Source organism: Salmo salar, unplaced genomic scaffold, assembly GCF_905237065.1.
Source record: "Salmo salar unplaced genomic scaffold, Ssal_v3.1, whole genome shotgun sequence".
Classification (NCBI taxonomy): domain Eukaryota; kingdom Metazoa; phylum Chordata; class Actinopteri; order Salmoniformes; family Salmonidae; genus Salmo; species Salmo salar.
The window spans coordinates 42,501-60,000 of record NW_025549381.1 but is presented as its reverse complement, the minus strand read 5'-3'; the positions used below and the strand labels follow the sequence as shown (position 1 = coordinate 60,000).

The 17,500-nt window shown below is 41.7% G+C and overlaps 34 non-coding genes and 6 pseudogenes across 34 annotated transcripts in view; all 40 read right to left on the bottom strand.

The window, feature by feature from the left end:
- LOC123737011 (5S ribosomal RNA) overlaps positions 1-49 on the bottom strand; it is a 119-nt gene extending 70 nt beyond the window's left edge. The window contains exon 1 of the ribosomal RNA XR_006766565.1: positions 1-49. This exon is cut by the window's left edge and continues 70 nt beyond it. This is a non-coding gene — a ribosomal RNA (5S ribosomal RNA).
- A 139-nt stretch (positions 50-188) lies between these two features.
- LOC123736868 (5S ribosomal RNA) lies at positions 189-307 on the bottom strand. The gene has a single exon (XR_006766457.1). It is a non-coding gene; the product is annotated as a 5S ribosomal RNA (ribosomal RNA).
- A 409-nt stretch (positions 308-716) lies between these two features.
- Positions 717-835, bottom strand: LOC123736909 (5S ribosomal RNA). The gene has a single exon (XR_006766498.1). It is a non-coding gene; the product is annotated as a 5S ribosomal RNA (ribosomal RNA).
- A 138-nt stretch (positions 836-973) lies between these two features.
- On the bottom strand, positions 974-1,092 carry LOC123737000 (5S ribosomal RNA). The gene has a single exon (XR_006766564.1). It is a non-coding gene; the product is annotated as a 5S ribosomal RNA (ribosomal RNA).
- Positions 1,093-1,501: 409 nt separating this feature from the next.
- Positions 1,502-1,619, bottom strand: LOC123736972 (uncharacterized; annotated as a pseudogene).
- A 409-nt stretch (positions 1,620-2,028) lies between these two features.
- Positions 2,029-2,147, bottom strand: LOC123736828 (5S ribosomal RNA). Its single transcript, XR_006766417.1, has one exon. It is a non-coding gene; the product is annotated as a 5S ribosomal RNA (ribosomal RNA).
- A 1,062-nt stretch (positions 2,148-3,209) lies between these two features.
- Positions 3,210-3,328, bottom strand: LOC123736989 (5S ribosomal RNA). Its single transcript, XR_006766563.1, has one exon. It is a non-coding gene; the product is annotated as a 5S ribosomal RNA (ribosomal RNA).
- Positions 3,329-3,467: 139 nt separating this feature from the next.
- LOC123736987 (uncharacterized) lies at positions 3,468-3,585 on the bottom strand (annotated as a pseudogene).
- A 409-nt stretch (positions 3,586-3,994) lies between these two features.
- On the bottom strand, positions 3,995-4,113 carry LOC123736908 (5S ribosomal RNA). The gene has a single exon (XR_006766497.1). It is a non-coding gene; the product is annotated as a 5S ribosomal RNA (ribosomal RNA).
- Positions 4,114-4,252: 139 nt separating this feature from the next.
- LOC123736973 (uncharacterized) lies at positions 4,253-4,370 on the bottom strand (annotated as a pseudogene).
- Positions 4,371-4,779: 409 nt separating this feature from the next.
- LOC123736936 (5S ribosomal RNA) lies at positions 4,780-4,897 on the bottom strand. Its single transcript, XR_006766525.1, has one exon. It is a non-coding gene; the product is annotated as a 5S ribosomal RNA (ribosomal RNA).
- A 409-nt stretch (positions 4,898-5,306) lies between these two features.
- On the bottom strand, positions 5,307-5,425 carry LOC123736978 (5S ribosomal RNA). The gene has a single exon (XR_006766562.1). It is a non-coding gene; the product is annotated as a 5S ribosomal RNA (ribosomal RNA).
- A 409-nt stretch (positions 5,426-5,834) lies between these two features.
- Positions 5,835-5,953, bottom strand: LOC123736967 (5S ribosomal RNA). Its single transcript, XR_006766557.1, has one exon. It is a non-coding gene; the product is annotated as a 5S ribosomal RNA (ribosomal RNA).
- Positions 5,954-7,014: 1,061 nt separating this feature from the next.
- LOC123736956 (5S ribosomal RNA) lies at positions 7,015-7,133 on the bottom strand. The gene has a single exon (XR_006766546.1). It is a non-coding gene; the product is annotated as a 5S ribosomal RNA (ribosomal RNA).
- A 139-nt stretch (positions 7,134-7,272) lies between these two features.
- On the bottom strand, positions 7,273-7,391 carry LOC123736866 (5S ribosomal RNA). Its single transcript, XR_006766455.1, has one exon. It is a non-coding gene; the product is annotated as a 5S ribosomal RNA (ribosomal RNA).
- A 409-nt stretch (positions 7,392-7,800) lies between these two features.
- On the bottom strand, positions 7,801-7,918 carry LOC123737007 (uncharacterized; annotated as a pseudogene).
- Positions 7,919-8,057: 139 nt separating this feature from the next.
- On the bottom strand, positions 8,058-8,176 carry LOC123736945 (5S ribosomal RNA). Its single transcript, XR_006766534.1, has one exon. It is a non-coding gene; the product is annotated as a 5S ribosomal RNA (ribosomal RNA).
- Positions 8,177-8,585: 409 nt separating this feature from the next.
- Positions 8,586-8,704, bottom strand: LOC123736933 (5S ribosomal RNA). Its single transcript, XR_006766522.1, has one exon. It is a non-coding gene; the product is annotated as a 5S ribosomal RNA (ribosomal RNA).
- A 409-nt stretch (positions 8,705-9,113) lies between these two features.
- On the bottom strand, positions 9,114-9,232 carry LOC123736922 (5S ribosomal RNA). Its single transcript, XR_006766511.1, has one exon. It is a non-coding gene; the product is annotated as a 5S ribosomal RNA (ribosomal RNA).
- Positions 9,233-10,296: 1,064 nt separating this feature from the next.
- On the bottom strand, positions 10,297-10,415 carry LOC123736859 (5S ribosomal RNA). Its single transcript, XR_006766448.1, has one exon. It is a non-coding gene; the product is annotated as a 5S ribosomal RNA (ribosomal RNA).
- Positions 10,416-10,554: 139 nt separating this feature from the next.
- LOC123736926 (5S ribosomal RNA) lies at positions 10,555-10,673 on the bottom strand. Its single transcript, XR_006766515.1, has one exon. It is a non-coding gene; the product is annotated as a 5S ribosomal RNA (ribosomal RNA).
- Positions 10,674-11,082: 409 nt separating this feature from the next.
- On the bottom strand, positions 11,083-11,201 carry LOC123736958 (5S ribosomal RNA). Its single transcript, XR_006766548.1, has one exon. It is a non-coding gene; the product is annotated as a 5S ribosomal RNA (ribosomal RNA).
- Positions 11,202-11,340: 139 nt separating this feature from the next.
- Positions 11,341-11,459, bottom strand: LOC123736911 (5S ribosomal RNA). Its single transcript, XR_006766500.1, has one exon. It is a non-coding gene; the product is annotated as a 5S ribosomal RNA (ribosomal RNA).
- Positions 11,460-11,868: 409 nt separating this feature from the next.
- Positions 11,869-11,987, bottom strand: LOC123737053 (5S ribosomal RNA). Its single transcript, XR_006766595.1, has one exon. It is a non-coding gene; the product is annotated as a 5S ribosomal RNA (ribosomal RNA).
- A 139-nt stretch (positions 11,988-12,126) lies between these two features.
- LOC123737052 (5S ribosomal RNA) lies at positions 12,127-12,245 on the bottom strand. Its single transcript, XR_006766594.1, has one exon. It is a non-coding gene; the product is annotated as a 5S ribosomal RNA (ribosomal RNA).
- A 139-nt stretch (positions 12,246-12,384) lies between these two features.
- On the bottom strand, positions 12,385-12,503 carry LOC123737054 (5S ribosomal RNA). The gene has a single exon (XR_006766596.1). It is a non-coding gene; the product is annotated as a 5S ribosomal RNA (ribosomal RNA).
- Positions 12,504-12,912: 409 nt separating this feature from the next.
- Positions 12,913-13,031, bottom strand: LOC123736888 (5S ribosomal RNA). Its single transcript, XR_006766477.1, has one exon. It is a non-coding gene; the product is annotated as a 5S ribosomal RNA (ribosomal RNA).
- Positions 13,032-13,170: 139 nt separating this feature from the next.
- On the bottom strand, positions 13,171-13,289 carry LOC123737051 (5S ribosomal RNA). Its single transcript, XR_006766593.1, has one exon. It is a non-coding gene; the product is annotated as a 5S ribosomal RNA (ribosomal RNA).
- Positions 13,290-13,428: 139 nt separating this feature from the next.
- LOC123736883 (5S ribosomal RNA) lies at positions 13,429-13,547 on the bottom strand. The gene has a single exon (XR_006766472.1). It is a non-coding gene; the product is annotated as a 5S ribosomal RNA (ribosomal RNA).
- Positions 13,548-13,956: 409 nt separating this feature from the next.
- LOC123737014 (uncharacterized) lies at positions 13,957-14,075 on the bottom strand (annotated as a pseudogene).
- A 139-nt stretch (positions 14,076-14,214) lies between these two features.
- Positions 14,215-14,332, bottom strand: LOC123736932 (5S ribosomal RNA). The gene has a single exon (XR_006766521.1). It is a non-coding gene; the product is annotated as a 5S ribosomal RNA (ribosomal RNA).
- A 408-nt stretch (positions 14,333-14,740) lies between these two features.
- On the bottom strand, positions 14,741-14,859 carry LOC123737016 (uncharacterized; annotated as a pseudogene).
- Positions 14,860-14,998: 139 nt separating this feature from the next.
- On the bottom strand, positions 14,999-15,117 carry LOC123736960 (5S ribosomal RNA). Its single transcript, XR_006766550.1, has one exon. It is a non-coding gene; the product is annotated as a 5S ribosomal RNA (ribosomal RNA).
- A 139-nt stretch (positions 15,118-15,256) lies between these two features.
- Positions 15,257-15,375, bottom strand: LOC123737050 (5S ribosomal RNA). The gene has a single exon (XR_006766592.1). It is a non-coding gene; the product is annotated as a 5S ribosomal RNA (ribosomal RNA).
- Positions 15,376-15,514: 139 nt separating this feature from the next.
- LOC123736921 (5S ribosomal RNA) lies at positions 15,515-15,632 on the bottom strand. The gene has a single exon (XR_006766510.1). It is a non-coding gene; the product is annotated as a 5S ribosomal RNA (ribosomal RNA).
- Positions 15,633-16,040: 408 nt separating this feature from the next.
- LOC123736887 (5S ribosomal RNA) lies at positions 16,041-16,159 on the bottom strand. Its single transcript, XR_006766476.1, has one exon. It is a non-coding gene; the product is annotated as a 5S ribosomal RNA (ribosomal RNA).
- A 139-nt stretch (positions 16,160-16,298) lies between these two features.
- On the bottom strand, positions 16,299-16,417 carry LOC123737048 (5S ribosomal RNA). The gene has a single exon (XR_006766590.1). It is a non-coding gene; the product is annotated as a 5S ribosomal RNA (ribosomal RNA).
- Positions 16,418-16,556: 139 nt separating this feature from the next.
- On the bottom strand, positions 16,557-16,675 carry LOC123736919 (5S ribosomal RNA). Its single transcript, XR_006766508.1, has one exon. It is a non-coding gene; the product is annotated as a 5S ribosomal RNA (ribosomal RNA).
- Positions 16,676-17,084: 409 nt separating this feature from the next.
- Positions 17,085-17,203, bottom strand: LOC123736946 (5S ribosomal RNA). Its single transcript, XR_006766535.1, has one exon. It is a non-coding gene; the product is annotated as a 5S ribosomal RNA (ribosomal RNA).
- Positions 17,204-17,342: 139 nt separating this feature from the next.
- On the bottom strand, positions 17,343-17,461 carry LOC123736894 (5S ribosomal RNA). The gene has a single exon (XR_006766483.1). It is a non-coding gene; the product is annotated as a 5S ribosomal RNA (ribosomal RNA).
- Between the last annotated feature and the right edge of the window lie 39 nt (positions 17,462-17,500).

Here is a 17,500-nt window from a genome sequence, read left to right as displayed (position 1 = left end):
TCCGAGATCAGACGAGATCGGGCGTACCCAGGCTGGTATGGCCGTAAGCGAGAAACAATCTCTTGCTACAACATATATAGTCAAAGTGAGTTTGATAAAACAGACATTTAGTCAATTCATCATTAAATGCTTAATACAAGGCAGTGTTGCTGATGAAATAGTGCAAGAGCACACCCTCGTGGACAAAATGCTTACAGCACCTGGTATTCCCAGGCGGTCTCCCATCCAAGTACTAACCAGGACCGACCCTGCTTAGCTTCCGAGATCAGACGAGATCGGGCGTACCCAGGCTGGTATGGCCGTAAGCGAGAAACAATCTCTTGCTACAACATATATAGTCAAAGTGAGTGTGATAAACAGACATTGCATTTTCACCAATTAGATAAGCAGCTTGAACTTTGTGTCACTGAAAAAGTAGAAGAAATTACAAACACTGTTCCCATCACTTTTTAGCACAGGTAGTTGGATAAAATACAAACTTTATTTCCTTTCATCATTTGTACAGGGCAAAGGAGCACAAAGCACACACAAGCTGCATTCAGCAACAATATTCTTGTTTGTCTTATAAATACAAGGCAGATGCTAATTGAAAACACAAGGAAATTTGATCCTATTAAAAAGGCAGGAAGCTGCATTTAGTCAATTCATCATTAAATGCTTACTACAAGGCAGTGTTGCTGATGAAATAGTGCAGGGGCACACCCTCGTGGACAAAATGCTTACAGCACCTAGTATTCCCAGGCGGTCTCCCATCCAAGTACTAACCAGGCCCGACCCTGCTTAGCATCCGAGATCAGACGAGATCGGGCGTACCCAGGCTGGTATGGCCGTAAGCGAGAAACAATCTCTTGCTACAACATATATAGTCAAAGTGAGTCTGATAAAACAGACATTTAGTCAATTCATCATTAAATGCTTAATACAAGGCAGTGTTGCTGATGAAATAGTGCAAGAGCACACCCTGTGGACAAAATGCTTACAGCACCTGGTATTCCCAGGCGGTCTCCCATCCAAGTACTAACCAGGCCCGACCCTGCTTAGCTTCCGAGATCAGACGAGATCGGGCGTACCCAGGCTGGTATGGCCGTAAGCGAGAAACAATCTCTTGCTACAACATATATAGTCAAAGTGAGTGTGATAAACAGACATTGCATTTTCACCAATTAGATAAGCAGCTTGAACTTTGTGTCACTGAAAAAGTAGAAGAAATTACAAACACTGTTCCCATCACTTTTTAGCACAGGTAGTTGGATAAAATACAAACTTTATTTCCTTTCATCATTTGAACAGGGCAAAGGAGCACAAAGCACACACAAGCTGCATTCAGCAACAATATTCTTGTTTGTCTTATAAATACAAGGCAGATGCTAATTGAAAACACAAGGAAATTTGATCCTATTAAAAAGGCAGGAAGCTGCATTTAGTCAATTCATCATTAAATGCTTACTACAAGGCAGTGTTGCTGATGAAATAGTGCAGGGGCACACCCTCGTGGACAAAATGCTTACAGCACCTGGTATTCCCAGGCGGTCTCCCATCCAAGTACTAACCAGGCCCGACCCTGCTTAGCTTCCAAGATCAGACGAGATCGGGCGTACCCAGGCTGGTATGGCCGTAGCGAGAAACAATCTCTTGCTACAACATATATAGTCAAAGTGAGTGTGATAAACAGACATTGCATTTTCACCAATTAGATAAGCAGCTTGAACTTTGTGTCACTGAAAAAGTAGAAGAAATTACAAACACTGTTCCCATCACTTTTTAGCACAGGTAGTTGGATAAAATACAAACTTTATTTCCTTTCATCATTTGAACAGGGCAAAGGAGCACAAAGCACACACAAGCTGCATTCAGCAACAATATTCTTGTTTGTCTTATAAATACAAGGCAGATGCTAATTGAAAACACAAGGAAATTTGATCCTATTAAAAAGGCAGGAAGCTGCATTTAGTCAATTCATCATTAAATGCTTACTACAAGGCAGTGTTGCTGATGAAATAGTGCAGGGGCACACCCTCGTGGACAAAATGCTTACAGCACCTGGTATTCCCAGGCGGTCTCCCATCCAAGTACTAACCAGGCCCGACCCTGCTTAGCTTCCGAGATCAGACGAGATCGGGCGTACCCAGGGTGGTATGGCCGTAAGCGAGAAACAATCTCTTGCTACAACATATATAGTCAAAGTGAGTGTGATAAACAGACATTGCATTTTCACCAATTAGATAAGCAGCTTGAACTTTGTGTCACTGAAAAAGTAGAAGAAATTACAAACACTGTTCCCATCACTTTTTAGCACAGGTAGTTGGATAAAATACAAACTTTATTTCCTTTCATCATTTGAACAGGGCAAAGGAGCACAAAGCACACACAAGCTGCATTCAGCAACAATATTCTTGTTTGTCTTATAAATACAAGGCAGATGCTAATTGAAAACACAAGGAAATTTGATCCTATTAAAAAGGCAGGAAGCTGCATTTAGTCAATTCATCATTAAATGCTTACTACAAGGCAGTGTTTTTTTTTTTTTTTTTATTATTATTTTTTTAAACCTTTATTTAACCAGGAAAGGCTCATTGAGATTTAAAATCTCTTTTTCAAGAGCGTCCTGGCCAAGATAGGCAGCGCCAAGTCATTACAAAAATTAGACAAACAACATGAAAAACTACAAGTAATCTAGTAAAAACCATAAAATTAACAAAGAATATAACAAAATCAAAAACAGCAAATTAAAAACATTGACAGGTCAGGGAATCAGTCTCAAGATCATTCATCAGTGATTTAAAAATACCAATCGGGACAAGTTCTTCCAGTTTAAAAGTATTTTGTAAGGCATTCCAAGACGATGGCGCAGAGTACATAAAAGCCCTTTTACCAAATTCAGTTCGGACATTTGGAACAGTTAGCAAGATAAAGTCCCTCGAACGAAGAGAGTACCCACCACATTTCTGAACAATAAAAATGCCCAAATAAAAAGGTAGTAAACCCAAAATGGCTTTGTAAATAAAAGTATACCAGTGACTGAGCCTACGAGTGACTAGAGAAGGCCAGCCAACCCTGGTATACAAAGTGCAGTGGTGCGTAAGGGTTTTGCAATTTAAAATAAATCTCAAAGTGCCATGGTAAAGGGTGTCAATTGATCTCAAACACTGAGCGGAAGCATTTATATATAAAATAAAATATTGCTGATGAAATAGTGCAGGGGCACTATATGCTTACAGCACCTGGTATTCCCAGGCGGTCTCCCATCCAAGTACTAACCAGGCCCGACCCTGCTTAGCTTCCGAGATCAGACGAGATCGGGCGTACCCAGGCTGGTATGGCCGTAAGCGAGAAACAATCTCTTGCTACAACATATATAGTCAAAGTGAGTTTGATAAAACAGACATTTAGTCAATTCATCATTAAATGCTTAATACAAGGCAGTGTTGCTGATGAAATAGTGCAAGAGCACACCCTCGTGGACAAAATGCTTACAGCACCTGGTATTCCCAGGCGGTCTCCCATCCAAGTACTAACCAGGACCGACCCTGCTTAGCTTCCGAGATCAGACGAGATCGGGCGTACCCAGGCTGGTATGGCCGTAGCGAGAAACAATCTCTTGCTACAACATATATAGTCAAAGTGAGTGTGATAAACAGACATTGCATTTTCACCAATTAGATAAGCAGCTTGAACTTTGTGTCACTGAAAAAGTAGAAGAAATTACAAACACTGTTCCCATCACTTTTTAGCACAGGTAGTTGGATAAAATACAAACTTTATTTCCTTTCATCATTTGTACAGGGCAAAGGAGCACAAAGCACACACAAGCTGCATTCAGCAACAATATTCTTGTTTGTCTTATAAATACAAGGCAGATGCTAATTGAAAACACAAGGAAATTTGATCCTATTAAAAAGGCAGGAAGCTGCATTTAGTCAATTCATCATTAAATGCTTACTACAAGGCAGTGTTGCTGATGAAATAGTGCAGGGGCACACCCTCGTGGACAAAATGCTTACAGCACCTAGTATTCCCAGGCGGTCTCCCATCCAAGTACTAACCAGGCCCGACCCTGCTTAGCATCCGAGATCAGACGAGATCGGGCGTACCCAGGCTGGTATGGCCGTAAGCGAGAAACAATCTCTTGCTACAACATATATAGTCAAAGTGAGTCTGATAAAACAGACATTTAGTCAATTCATCATTAAATGCTTAATACAAGGCAGTGTTGCTGATGAAATAGTGCAAGAGCACACCCTCGTGGACAAAATGCTTACAGCACCTGGTATTCCCAGGCGGTCTCCCATCCAAGTACTAACCAGGCCCGACCCTGCTTAGCTTCCGAGATCAGACGAGATCGGGCGTACCCAGGCTGGTATGGCCGTGGCGAGAAACAATCTCTTGCTACAACATATATAGTCAAAGTGAGTGTGATAAACAGACATTGCATTTTCACCAATTAGATAAGCAGCTTGAACTTTGTGTCACTGAAAAAGTAGAAGAAATTACAAACACTGTTCCCATCACTTTTTAGCACAGGTAGTTGGATAAAATACAAACTTTATTTCCTTTCATCATTTGAACAGGGCAAAGGAGCACAAAGCACACACAAGCTGCATTCAGCAACAATATTCTTGTTTGTCTTATAAATACAAGGCAGATGCTAATTGAAAACACAAGGAAATTTGATCCTATTAAAAAGGCAGGAAGCTGCATTTAGTCAATTCATCATTAAATGCTTACTACAAGGCAGTGTTGCTGATGAAATAGTGCAGGGGCACACCCTCGTGGACAAAATGCTTACAGCACCTGGTATTCCCAGGCGGTCTCCCATCCAAGTACTAACCAGGCCCGACCCTGCTTAGCTTCCGAGATCAGACGAGATCGGGCGTACCCAGGCTGGTATGGCCGTAGCGAGAAACAATCTCTTGCTACAACATATATAGTCAAAGTGAGTGTGATAAACAGACATTGCATTTTCACCAATTAGATAAGCAGCTTGAACTTTGTGTCACTGAAAAAGTAGAAGAAATTACAAACACTGTTCCCATCACTTTTTAGCACAGGTAGTTGGATAAAATACAAACTTTATTTCCTTTCATCATTTGAACAGGGCAAAGGAGCACAAAGCACACACAAGCTGCATTCAGCAACAATATTCTTGTTTGTCTTATAAATACAAGGCAGATGCTAATTGAAAACACAAGGAAATTTGATCCTATTAAAAAGGCAGGAAGCTGCATTTAGTCAATTCATCATTAAATGCTTACTACAAGGCAGTGTTGCTGATGAAATAGTGCAGGGGCACACCCTCGTGGACAAAATGCTTACAGCACCTGGTATTCCCAGGCGGTCTCCCATCCAAGTACTAACCAGGCCCGACCCTGCTTAGCTTCCGAGATCAGACGAGATCGGGCGTACCCAGGCTGGTATGGCCGTAAGCGAGAAACAATCTCTTGCTACAACATATATAGTCAAAGTGAGTGTGATAAACAGACATTGCATTTTCACCAATTAGATAAGCAGCTTGAACTTTGTGTCACTGAAAAAGTAGAAGAAATTACAAACACTGTTCCCATCACTTTTTAGCACAGGTAGTTGGATAAAATACAAACTTTATTTCCTTTCATCATTTGAACAGGGCAAAGGAGCACAAAGCACACACAAGCTGCATTCAGCAACAATATTCTTGTTTGTCTTATAAATACAAGGCAGATGCTAATTGAAAACACAAGGAAATTTGATCCTATTAAAAAGGCAGGAAGCTGCATTTAGTCAATTCATCATTAAATGCTTACTACAAGGCAGTGTTGCTGATGAAATAGTGCAGGGGCACACCCTCGTGGACAAAATGCTTACAGCACCTGGTATTCCCAGGCGGTCTCCCATCCAAGTACTAACCAGGCCCGACCCTGCTTAGCTTCCGAGATCAGACGAGATCGGGCGTACCCAGGCTGGTATGGCCGTAAGCGAGAAACAATCTCTTGCTACAACATATATAGTCAAAGTGAGTGTGATAAACAGACATTGCATTTTCACCAATTAGATAAGCAGCTTGAACTTTGTGTCACTGAAAAAGTAGAAGAAATTACAAACACTGTTCCCATCACTTTTTAGCACAGGTAGTTGGATAAAATACAAACTTTATTTCCTTTCATCATTTGAACAGGGCAAAGGAGCACAAAGCACACACAAGCTGCATTCAGCAACAATATTCTTGTTTGTCTTATAAATACAAGGCAGATGCTAATTGAAAACACAAGGAAATTTGATCCTATTAAAAAGGCAGGAAGCTGCATTTAGTCAATTCATCATTAAATGCTTACTACAAGGCAGTGTTTTTTTTTTTTTTTATTATTATTTTTTTTAAACCTTTATTTAACCAGGAAAGGCTCATTGAGATTTAAAATCTCTTTTTCAAGAGCGTCCTGGCCAAGATAGGCAGCGCCAAGTCATTACAAAAATTAGACAAACAACATGAAAAACTACAAGTAATCTAGTAAAAACCATAAAATTAACAAAGAATATAACAAAATCAAAAACAGCAAATTAAAAACATTGACAGGTCAGGGAATCAGTCTCAAGATCATTCATCAGTGATTTAAAAATACCAATCGGGACAAGTTCTTCCAGTTTAAAAGTATTTTGTAAGGCATTCCAAGACGATGGCGCAGAGTACATAAAAGCCCTTTTACCAAATTCAGTTCGGACATTTGGAACAGTTAGCAAGATAAAGTCCCTCGAACGAAGAGAGTACCCACCACATTTCTGAACAATAAAAATGCCCAAATAAAAAGGTAGTAAACCCAAAATGGCTTTGTAAATAAAAGTATACCAGTGACTGAGCCTACGAGTGACTAGAGAAGGCCAGCCAACCCTGGTATACAAAGTGCAGTGGTGCGTAAGGGTTTTGCAATTTAAAATAAATCTCAAAGTGCCATGGTAAAGGGTGTCAATTGATCTCAAACACTGAGCGGAAGCATTTATATATAAAATAAAATATTGCTGATGAAATAGTGCAGGGGCACTATATGCTTACAGCACCTGGTATTCCCAGGCGGTCTCCCATCCAAGTACTAACCAGGCCCGACCCTGCTTAGCTTCCGAGATCAGACGAGATCGGGCGTACCCAGGCTGGTATGGCCGTAAGCGAGAAACAATCTCTTGCTACAACATATATAGTCAAAGTGAGTTTGATAAAACAGACATTTAGTCAATTCATCATTAAATGCTTAATACAAGGCAGTGTTGCTGATGAAATAGTGCAAGAGCACACCCTCGTGGACAAAATGCTTACAGCACCTGGTATTCCCAGGCGGTCTCCCATCCAAGTACTAACCAGGACCGACCCTGCTTAGCTTCCGAGATCAGACGAGATCGGGCGTACCCAGGCTGGTATGGCCGTAAGCGAGAAACAATCTCTTGCTACAACATATATAGTCAAAGTGAGTGTGATAAACAGACATTGCATTTTCACCAATTAGATAAGCAGCTTGAACTTTGTGTCACTGAAAAAGTAGAAGAAATTACAAACACTGTTCCCATCACTTTTTAGCACAGGTAGTTGGATAAAATACAAACTTTATTTCCTTTCATCATTTGTACAGGGCAAAGGAGCACAAAGCACACACAAGCTGCATTCAGCAACAATATTCTTGTTTGTCTTATAAATACAAGGCAGATGCTAATTGAAAACACAAGGAAATTTGATCCTATTAAAAAGGCAGGAAGCTGCATTTAGTCAATTCATCATTAAATGCTTACTACAAGGCAGTGTTGCTGATGAAATAGTGCAGGGGCACACCCTCGTGGACAAAATGCTTACAGCACCTAGTATTCCCAGGCGGTCTCCCATCCAAGTACTAACCAGGCCCGACCCTGCTTAGCATCCGAGATCAGACGAGATCGGGCGTACCCAGGCTGGTATGGCCGTGGCGAGAAACAATCTCTTGCTACAACATATATAGTCAAAGTGAGTCTGATAAAACAGACATTTAGTCAATTCATCATTAAATGCTTAATACAAGGCAGTGTTGCTGATGAAATAGTGCAAGAGCACACCCTCGTGGACAAAATGCTTACAGCACCTGGTATTCCCAGGCGGTCTCCCATCCAAGTACTAACCAGGCCCGACCCTGCTTAGCTTCCGAGATCAGACGAGATCGGGCGTACCCAGGCTGGTATGGCCGTAAGCGAGAAACAATCTCTTGCTACAACATATATAGTCAAAGTGAGTGTGATAAACAGACATTGCATTTTCACCAATTAGATAAGCAGCTTGAACTTTGTGTCACTGAAAAAGTAGAAGAAATTACAAACACTGTTCCCATCACTTTTTAGCACAGGTAGTTGGATAAAATACAAACTTTATTTCCTTTCATCATTTGAACAGGGCAAAGGAGCACAAAGCACACACAAGCTGCATTCAGCAACAATATTCTTGTTTGTCTTATAAATACAAGGCAGATGCTAATTGAAAACACAAGGAAATTTGATCCTATTAAAAAGGCAGGAAGCTGCATTTAGTCAATTCATCATTAAATGCTTACTACAAGGCAGTGTTGCTGATGAAATAGTGCAGGGGCACACCCTCGTGGACAAAATGCTTACAGCACCTGGTATTCCCAGGCGGTCTCCCATCCAAGTACTAACCAGGCCCGACCCTGCTTAGCTTCCGAGATCAGACGAGATCGGGCGTACCCAGGCTGGTATGGCCGTAAGCGAGAAACAATCTCTTGCTACAACATATATAGTCAAAGTGAGTGTGATAAACAGACATTGCATTTTCACCAATTAGATAAGCAGCTTGAACTTTGTGTCACTGAAAAAGTAGAAGAAATTACAAACACTGTTCCCATCACTTTTTAGCACAGGTAGTTGGATAAAATACAAACTTTATTTCCTTTCATCATTTGAACAGGGCAAAGGAGCACAAAGCACACACAAGCTGCATTCAGCAACAATATTCTTGTTTGTCTTATAAATACAAGGCAGATGCTAATTGAAAACACAAGGAAATTTGATCCTATTAAAAAGGCAGGAAGCTGCATTTAGTCAATTCATCATTAAATGCTTACTACAAGGCAGTGTTGCTGATGAAATAGTGCAGGGGCACACCCTCGTGGACAAAATGCTTACAGCACCTGGTATTCCCAGGCGGTCTCCCATCCAAGTACTAACCAGGCCCGACCCTGCTTAGCTTCCGAGATCAGACGAGATCGGGCGTACCCAGGCTGGTATGGCCGTAAGCGAGAAACAATCTCTTGCTACAACATATATAGTCAAAGTGAGTGTGATAAACAGACATTGCATTTTCACCAATTAGATAAGCAGCTTGAACTTTGTGTCACTGAAAAAGTAGAAGAAATTACAAACACTGTTCCCATCACTTTTTAGCACAGGTAGTTGGATAAAATACAAACTTTATTTCCTTTCATCATTTGAACAGGGCAAAGGAGCACAAAGCACACACAAGCTGCATTCAGCAACAATATTCTTGTTTGTCTTATAAATACAAGGCAGATGCTAATTGAAAACACAAGGAAATTTGATCCTATTAAAAAGGCAGGAAGCTGCATTTAGTCAATTCATCATTAAATGCTTACTACAAGGCAGTGTTTTTTTTTTTTTTTTTTTTTTTTTTTTTTTTTAAACCTTTATTTAACCAGGAAAGGCTCATTGAGATTTAAAATCTCTTTTTCAAGAGCGTCCTGGCCAAGATAGGCAGCGCCAAGTCATTACAAAAATTAGACAAACAACATGAAAAACTACAAGTAATCTAGTAAAAACCATAAAATTAACAAAGAATATAACAAAATCAAAAACAGCAAATTAAAAACATTGACAGGTCAGGGAATCAGTCTCAAGATCATTCATCAGTGATTTAAAAATACCAATCGGGACAAGTTCTTCCAGTTTAAAAGTATTTTGTAAGGCATTCCAAGACGATGGCGCAGAGTACATAAAAGCCCTTTTACCAAATTCAGTTCGGACATTTGGAACAGTTAGCAAGATAAAGTCCCTCGAACGAAGAGAGTACCCACCACATTTCTGAACAATAAAAATGCCCAAATAAAAAGGTAGTAAACCCAAAATGGCTTTGTAAATAAAAGTATACCAGTGACTGAGCCTACGAGTGACTAGAGAAGGCCAGCCAACCCTGGTATACAAAGTGCAGTGGTGCGTAAGGGTTTTGCAATTTAAAATAAATCTCAAAGTGCCATGGTAAAGGGTGTCAATTGATCTCAAACACTGAGCGGAAGCATTTATATATAAAATAAAATATTGCTGATGAAATAGTGCAGGGGCACTATATGCTTACAGCACCTGGTATTCCCAGGCGGTCTCCCATCCAAGTACTAACCAGGCCCGACCCTGCTTAGCTTCCGAGATCAGACGAGATCGGGCGTACCCAGGCTGGTATGGCCGTGAGCGAGAAACAATCTCTTGCTACAACATATATAGTCAAAGTGAGTTTGATAAAACAGACATTTAGTCAATTCATCATTAAATGCTTAATACAAGGCAGTGTTGCTGATGAAATAGTGCAAGAGCACACCCTCGTGGACAAAATGCTTACAGCACCTGGTATTCCCAGGCGGTCTCCCATCCAAGTACTAACCAGGACCGACCCTGCTTAGCTTCCGAGATCAGACGAGATCGGGCGTACCCAGGCTGGTATGGCCGTGAGCGAGAAACAATCTCTTGCTACAACATATATAGTCAAAGTGAGTGTGATAAACAGACATTGCATTTTCACCAATTAGATAAGCAGCTTGAACTTTGTGTCACTGAAAAAGTAGAAGAAATTACAAACACTGTTCCCATCACTTTTTAGCACAGGTAGTTGGATAAAATACAAACTTTATTTCCTTTCATCATTTGTACAGGGCAAAGGAGCACAAAGCACACACAAGCTGCATTCAGCAACAATATTCTTGTTTGTCTTATAAATACAAGGCAGATGCTAATTGAAAACACAAGGAAATTTGATCCTATTAAAAAGGCAGGAAGCTGCATTTAGTCAATTCATCATTAAATGCTTACTACAAGGCAGTGTTGCTGATGAAATAGTGCAGGGGCACACCCTCGTGGACAAAATGCTTACAGCACCTAGTATTCCCAGGCGGTCTCCCATCCAAGTACTAACCAGGCCCGACCCTGCTTAGCATCCGAGATCAGACGAGATCGGGCGTACCCAGGCTGGTATGGCCGTGAGCGAGAAACAATCTCTTGCTACAACATATATAGTCAAAGTGAGTCTGATAAAACAGACATTTAGTCAATTCATCATTAAATGCTTAATACAAGGCAGTGTTGCTGATGAAATAGTGCAAGAGCACACCCTCGTGGACAAAATGCTTACAGCACCTGGTATTCCCAGGCGGTCTCCCATCCAAGTACTAACCAGGCCCGACCCTGCTTAGCTTCCGAGATCAGACGAGATCGGGCGTACCCAGGCTGGTATGGCCGTAAGCGAGAAACAATCTCTTGCTACAACATATATAGTCAAAGTGAGTGTGATAAACAGACATTGCATTTTCACCAATTAGATAAGCAGCTTGAACTTTGTGTCACTGAAAAAGTAGAAGAAATTACAAACACTGTTCCCATCACTTTTTAGCACAGGTAGTTGGATAAAATACAAACTTTATTTCCTTTCATCATTTGAACAGGGCAAAGGAGCACAAAGCACACACAAGCTGCATTCAGCAACAATATTCTTGTTTGTCTTATAAATACAAGGCAGATGCTAATTGAAAACACAAGGAAATTTGATCCTATTAAAAAGGCAGGAAGCTGCATTTAGTCAATTCATCATTAAATGCTTACTACAAGGCAGTGTTGCTGATGAAATAGTGCAGGGGCACACCCTCGTGGACAAAATGCTTACAGCACCTGGTATTCCCAGGCGGTCTCCCATCCAAGTACTAACCAGGCCCGACCCTGCTTAGCTTCCGAGATCAGACGAGATCGGGAGTACCCAGGCTGGTATGGCCGTAAGCGAGAAACAATCTCTTGCTACAACATATATAGTCAAAGTGAGTCTGATAAAACAGACATTTAGTCAATTCATCATTAAATGCTTACTACAAGGCAGTGTTGCTGATGAAATAGTGCAGGGGCACACCCTCGTGGACAAAATGCTTACAGCACCTGGTATTCCCAGGCGGTCTCCCATCCAAGTACTAACCAGGCCCGACCCTGCTTAGCTTCCGAGATCAGACGAGATCGGGAGTACCCAGGCTGGTATGGCCGTAAGCGAGAAACAATCTCTTGCTACAACATATATAGTCAAAGTGAGTCTGATAAAACAGACATTTAGTCAATTCATCATTAAATGCTTACTACAAGGCAGTGTTGCTGATGAAATAGTGCAAGAGCACACCCTCGTGGACAAAATGCTTACAGCACCTGGTATTCCCAGGCGGTCTCCCATCCAAGTACTAACCAGGCCCGACCCTGCTTAGCTTCCGAGATCAGACGAGATCGGGAGTACCCAGGATGATATGGCCGTAAGCGAGAAACAATCTCTTGCTACAACATATAGAGTCAAAGTGAGTGTGATAAACAGACATTGCATTTTCACCAATTAGATAAGCAGCTTGAACTTTGTGTCACTGAAAAAGTAGAAGAAATTACAAACACTGTTCCCATCACTTTTTAGCACAGGTAGTTGGATAAAATACAAACTTTATTTCCTTTCATCATTTGAACAGGGCAAAGGAGCACAAAGCACACACAAGCTGCATTCAGCAACAATATTCTTGTTTGTCTTATAAATACAAGGCAGATGCTAATTGAAAACACAAGGAAATTTGATCCTATTAAAAAGGCAGGAAGCTGCATTTAGTCAATTCATCATTAAATGCTTACTACAAGGCAGTGTTGCTGATGAAATAGTGCAAGAGCACACCCTCGTGGACAAAATGCTTACAGCACCTGGTATTCCCAGGCGGTCTCCCATCCAAGTACTAACCAGGCACGACCCTGCTTAGCTTCCGAGATCAGACGAGATCGGGCGTACCCAGGCTGGTATGGCCGTAAGCGAGAAACAATCTCTTGCTACAAACTATATAGTCAAAGTGAGTCTGATAAAACAGACATTTAGTGAATTCATCATTAAATGCTTACTACAAGGCAGTGTTGCTGATGAAATAGTGCAAGAGCACACCCTCGTGGACAAAATGCTTACAGCACCTGGTATTCCCAGGCGGTCTCCCATCCAAGTACTAACCAGGCCCGACCCTGCTTAGCTTCCGAGATCAGACGAGATCGGGAGTACCCAGGCTGGTATGGCCGTAAGCGAGAAACAATCTCTTGCTACAACATATATAGTCAAAGTGAGTCTGATAAAACAGACATTTAGTCAATTCATCATTAAATGCTTACAACAAGGCAGTGTTGCTGATGAAATAGTGCAAGAGCACACCCTCGTGGACAAAATGCTTACAGCACCTGGTATTCCCAGGCGGTCTCCCATCCAAGTACTAACCAGGCCCGACCCTGCTTAGCTTCCGAGATCAGACGAGATCGGGAGTACCCAGGCTGATATTGCCGTAAGCGAGAAACAATCTCTTGCTACAACATATAGAGTCAAAGTGAGTGTGATAAACAGACATTGCATTTTCACCAATTAGATAAGCAGCTTGAACTTTGTGTCACTGAAAAAGTAGAAGAAATTACAAACACTGTTCCCATCACTTTTTAGCACAGGTAGTTGGATAAAATACAAACTTTATTTCCTTTCATCATTTGAACAGGGCAAAGGAGCATAAAGCACACACAAGCTGCATTCAGCAACAATATTCTTGTTTGTCTTATAAATACAAGGCAGATGCTAATTGAAAACACAAGGAAATTTGATCCTATTAAAAAGGCAGGAAGCTGCATTTAGTCAATTCATCATTAAATGCTTACTACAAGGCAGTGTTGCTGATGAAATAGTGCAAGAGCACACCCTCGTGGACAAAAAGCGTACAGCACCTGGTATTCCCAGGCGGTCTCCCATCCAAGTACTAACCAGTACCGACCCTGCTTAGCTTCCGAGATCAGACGAGATCGGGCGTACCCAGGCTGACATGGCCGTAAGGGAGAAACAATCTCTTGCTACAACATATATAGTCAAAGTGAGTCTGATAAAACAGACATTTAGTCAATTCATCATTAAATGCTTACTACAAGGCAGTGTTGCTGATGAAATAGTGCAAGAGCACACCCTCGTGGACAAAATGCTTACAGCACCTGCTATTCCCAGGGGTCTCCCATCCAAGTACTAACCAGGCCCGACCCTGCTTAGCTTCCGAGATCAGACGAGATCGGGCGTACCCAGGCTGGTATGGCCGTAAGCGAGAAAAATCTCTTGCTACAACATATATAGTCAAAGTGAGTGTGATAAACAGACATTGCATTTTCACCAATTAGATAAGCAGCTTGAACTTTGTGTCACTGAAAAAGTAGAAGAAATTACAAACACTGTTCCCATCACTTTTTAGCACAGGTAGTTAGATAAAATACAAACTTTATTTCCTTTCATCATTTGAACAGGGCAAAGGAGCACAAAGCACACACAAGCTGCATTCAGCAACAATATTCTTGTTTGTCTTATAAATATAAGGCAGATGCTAATTGAAAACACAAGGAAATTTGATCCTATTAAAAAGGCAGGAACCTGCATTTAGTCAATTCATCATTAAATGCTTACTACAAGGCAGTGTTGCTGATGAAATAGTGCAAGAGCACACCCTCGTGGACAAAATGCTTACAGCACCTGGTATTCCCAGGCGGTGTCCCATCCAAGTTCTAACCAGGCGCGACCCTGCTTAGCTTCCGAGATCAGACGAGACCGGGCGTACCCAGGCTGATATGGCAGTAAACGAGAAATAATCTCTTGCTACAACATAATTAGTCAAAGTGAGTCTGATAAAACAGACATTTAGTCTATTCATCATTAAATGCTTACTACAAGGCAGTGTTGCTGATGAAATAGTGCAAGAGCACACCCTCGTGGACAAAATGCTTACAGCACCTGGTATTCCCAGGCAGTCTCCCATCAAAGTACTAACCAGGCCCGACCCTGCTTAGCTTCCGAGATCAGACGAGATCGGGCGTACCCAGGCTGATATGGCCGTGAGCGAGAAACAATCTCTTGCTACAACATATATAGTCAAAGTGAGTCTGATAAAACAGAAATTTAGTAAATTCATCATTAAATGCTTACTACAAGGCAGTGTTGCTGATGAAATAGTGCAAGAGCACACCCTCGTGGACAAAATGCTTACAGCACCTGGTATTCCCAGGCGGTCTCCCATCCAAGTACTAACCAGGCCCGACCCTGCTTAGCTTCCGAGATCAGACGAGATCGGGAGTACCCAGGCTGGTATGGCCGTAAGCGAGAAACAATCTCTTGCTACAACATATATAGTCAAAGTGAGTCTGATAAAACAGACATTTAGTCAATTCATCATTAAATGCTTACTACAAGGCAGTGTTGCTGATGAAATAGTGCAAGAGCACACCCTCGTGGACAAAATGCTTACAGCACCTGGTATTCCCAGGCGGTCTCCCATCCAAGTACTAACCAGGCCCGACCCTGCTTAGCTTCCGAGATCAGACGAGATCGGGGTACCCAGGATGATATGGCCGTAAGCGAGAAACAATCTCTTGCTACAACATATAGAGTCAAAGTGAGTGTGATAAACAGACATTGCATTTTCACCAATTAGATAAGCAGCTTGAACTTTGTGTCACTGAAAAAGTAGAAGAAATTACAAACACTGTTCCCATCACTTTTTAGCACAGGTAGTTGGATAAAATACAAACTTTATTTCCTTTCATCATTTGAACAGGGCAAAGGAGCATAAAGCACACACAAGCTGCATTCAGCAACAATATTCTTGTTTGTCTTATAAATACAAGGCAGATGCTAATTGAAAACACAAGGAAATTTGATCCTATTAAAAGGCAGGAAGCTGCATTTAGTCAATTCATCATTAAATGCTTACTACAAGGCAGTGTTGCTGATGAAATAGTGCAAGAGCACACCCTCGTGGACAAAATGCTTACAGCACCTGGTATTCCCAGGCGGTCTCCCATCCAAGTACTAACCAGGCACGACCCTGCTTAGCTTCCGAGATCAGACGAGATCGGGCGTACCCAGGCTGGTATGGCCGTAAGCGAGAAACAATCTCTTGCTACAAACTATATAGTCAAAGTGAGTCTGATAAAACAGACATTTAGTGAATTCATCATTAAATGCTTACTACAAGGCAGTGTTGCTGATGAAATAGTGCAAGAGCACACCCTCGTGGACAAAATGCTTACAGCACCTGGTATTCCCAGGCGGTCTCCCATCCAAGTACTAACCAGGCCCGACCCTGCTTAGCTTCCGAGATCAGACGAGATCGGGAGTACCCAGGCTGGTATGGCCGTAAGCGAGAAACAATCTCTTGCTACAACATATATAGTCAAAGTGAGTCTGATAAAACAGACATTTAGTCAATTCATCATTAAATGCTTACAACAAGGCAGTGTTGCTGATGAAATAGTGCAAGAGCACACCCTCGTGGACAAAATGCTTACAGCACCTGGTATTCCCAGGCGGTCTCCCATCCAAGTACTAACCAGGCCCGACCCTGCTTAGCTTCCGAGATCAGACGAGATCGGGAGTACCCAAGCTGATATTGCCGTAAGCGAGAAACAATCTCTTGCTACAACATATAGAGTCAAAGTGAGTGTGATAAACAGACATTGCATTTTCACCAATTAGATAAGCAGCTTGAACTTTGTGTCACTGAAAAAGTAGAAGAAATTACAAACACTGTTCCCATCACTTTTTAGCACAGGTAGTTGGATAAAATACAAACTTTATTTCCTTTCATCATTTGAACAGGGCAAAGGAGCATAAAGCACACACAAGCTGCATTCAGCAACAATATTCTTGTTTGTCTTATAAATACAAGGCAGATGCTAATTGAAAACACAAGGAAATTTGATCCTATTAAAAAGGCAGGAAGCTGCATTTAGTCAATTCATCATTAAATGCTTACTACAAGGCAGTGTTGCTGATGAAATAGAGCAAGAGCACACCCTCGTGGACAAAATGCTTACAGCACCTGGTATTCCCAGGCGGTCTCCCATCCAAGTACTAAGCAGGCACGACCCTGCTTAGCTTCCGAGATCAGACGAGATCGGGCGTACCCAGGCTGGTATGGCCGTAAGCAAGAAACAATCTCTTGCTACAACATATATAGTCAAAGTGAGTCTGATAAAACAGACATTTAGTCTATTCATCATTAAATGCTTACTACAAGGCAGTGTTGCTGATGAAATAGTGCAAGAGCACACCCTCGTGGACAAAATGCTTACAGCACCTGGTATTCCCAGGCAGTCTCCCATCAAAGTACTAACCAGGCCCAACCCTGCTTAGCTTCCGAGATCAGACGAGATCGGGCGTACCCAGGCTGATATGGCCGTAAGCGAGAAACAATCTCTTGCTACAACATATATAGTCAAAGTG